Consider the following 2488-nt stretch of genomic DNA (forward strand, 5'->3'; position numbering starts at 1 on the left):
TTACAGTGTGCAAAACTAGGAGGAAAAAGAAAGGCCATGCTCAACATCAAACACAATGAAAAAGTATTGCATTTCGGAAGGAGATTATTATCAAACCATGAGTGCTTTCAACGTTCCCAAAAATGACGGCACAGTTCCAGTGGAAGAATAGTCAATACTCTGAAATTTGGAACCTATTTTTCTGAAGCAAAATCTCAAAATATATTATGCTGCAATGGAGCAATGGTTCAGTTCTTTTCATTGCAATCTGAGGCCATCAAAAAATTACAATCTGTCCAGAAAATTCAGACGTAAGTGAATTTGAACGATCCCTCCAAGTACTTCAACATCAAGGTCATTCTTCTTCCTCTCCTTTTACAACATCAACACTTGCTTTGATTTCAGAAGACTCACTTACAAGTAACATAAGCTCCTTGAAAAAGAAGTCTAACTTATTGCAGTCAAAATCTTCGATTGCCGATGATACTGTCGCTTTTGATCTTTGATGAGATTGTTTATTTTCTTGTTGTAGTTGAAAGTGATACATTCTCAGAGCATCGTCCGTGGAAATCTCTTGAACGGGCTTGTAAAGACTTTGAAACGTGCATCTGTCTTCAAGCTTCTTAACTAACTTTTCTTTGAATTGATCTGGGAGGTTTACAAATGCACTACGAAATAATGTAGGAAAAATAAGATACCAAAATTCTTCTGCAGAAAGAGATCAGTAAATACTATCACTTTTCACCTTGTGATGCCTCTAACAATTCCCCATTTGTAACCACTGCTTGCAGATTGCTTAAACCCAATGTTGAAGCCCTCTTGGGCAGAAGCTTCCTTTCCTGCAGATATACCATCTCGATAACCCATATAAACTTTTGTCAAGGGTTCCATATGATACATCCTCAAGTTTAAAGCCCTAAAAGTTTTACTATGAAGAGTTTTGGACAAAGGATATGCATATCATTTATAGATTGCAAGGATACTGTATAAAATTGATCATAACGCCTCTTCTGTTCTCTGTTTAAGTCAGCATCTGAGATTTCATTCAGAAGCCCATCATCACACCAAGAATCATCAGAAGCATGCTCTGGAACTAAAACTAACTCATTAGCATATTAAACTTTGTATTTGGTCAAAACAACCATGGCAGTATATCATACAACTTCCACAAAAGGCATCATGTAAATGCTACATAAACACCAAAGAGACCAAAATGTCATCTAATATATCCATAATATAGTCACTAATTTGAGGAAGAATGAAATTAAAATTTTAGTTTTGATGAAACTATACTCTGCACATGAATTGCTATGCATGCATCTAGGCCAATCAAATTCAATCGTCTCTGACTTTAAAGGAACAATTCATTCGATTCCAAAATCTCCACATGTGCATGCTCGCTCAATAGCAGAAATGAAAAAGAAACAGTAAAACAATATGATGCATGAGCAATTAAATTAATTTATTAATAAAATAAATTTAATTTGTTTAGAGATATTTTACATATGTAATAACATGAAAATATCTACTCAACGAGGAGAAAAAGAAAGAAAAAATACAACAAAAAAGAAATCATATTATTGAAAATTACAAATCTTGATTGAATATCTTAAAGATTCATCTCTATAAAGATGAAAGATTATCAATCAAAAATATCATGAAGAGAGGAAGACTATTTCTCAAATCAAATCAGAAACGAAGAACAAGATATCATATATTTGATTTGATGCGATTGTAATTTTTTAAATTTCTGTAATTTTCTTTTTATTCTTATACTTGAGCATATAAAAATGGGCTATAACATTGTAATGTATGAATAAAAAAAGGATCCATGAATCAAGTTTTTTTCCTTTCCCACCTTGTGAGGTATGCGGAGGTGCAAGACTTCTATCCTAGGAGTGTTATCTTTGAGCCAATTGGATAGTTATACATTTGCTTATTATTTTTAGTTATTATCTTTCACTTTTCTCTTTCTATTCCTCCACTATGAAAGTAATTTGTTGTTGCTCGTCCTACATGCCAACCAATATTGAACACTTCAAAATTAAATATACCATCACATAAGTCTCAGAGATATAACCGCAGTGCCTCACTACAATGCTAAAAACTTTGCAAATATCTAGTATTGGTAACAAACCTCATAGCAAACTTTTTACCTTCATCCTCTTGTGATGATCTAAGCATGTCCTACAAATAAATCAATTTGTTCCAAAGAGAAACAGAAGAATAGAAATAGCAGGTGCCACCAATTCCACCAAGTAAACCTTTTTCATATAAAAATATGACCAAAAGTATCAAATTTATGAGGAAAAAAAAAGCTCACTGAGGGAAAGAACAAGGGTGATCTAGAAGTTGTCCGCTTGCGGAGGGAGGGCAGCCATCAGAGTTAGAGCTTATCGGGAGAATCACATCAATCGGATCGATAAGCAGCAAAAACACATAGTCCTAGATTAATCATGAGGACCAGATTGATGGCGGAAAAGAATCTTGCACTGCATCTTCTTTAGGG

At 33.9% G+C, this 2488-nt stretch overlaps 1 long non-coding RNA gene across 1 annotated transcript; it reads right to left on the reverse strand.

Moving 5' to 3' along the window:
* Nucleotides 1-215: 215 nt before the first annotated feature.
* On the reverse strand, nt 216-881 carry LOC135611759 (uncharacterized). The gene is made up of 2 exons (XR_010486646.1): nt 725-881; nt 216-647 (listed from the first exon to the last, which is right to left on the reverse strand). It is a non-coding gene; the product is annotated as an uncharacterized LOC135611759 (long non-coding RNA).
* Between the last annotated feature and the right edge of the window lie 1607 nt (nt 882-2488).

This window comes from Musa acuminata, chromosome BXJ2-5 (genome assembly GCF_036884655.1).
Source record: "Musa acuminata AAA Group cultivar baxijiao chromosome BXJ2-5, Cavendish_Baxijiao_AAA, whole genome shotgun sequence".
Lineage (NCBI taxonomy): Eukaryota > Viridiplantae > Streptophyta > Magnoliopsida > Zingiberales > Musaceae > Musa > Musa acuminata.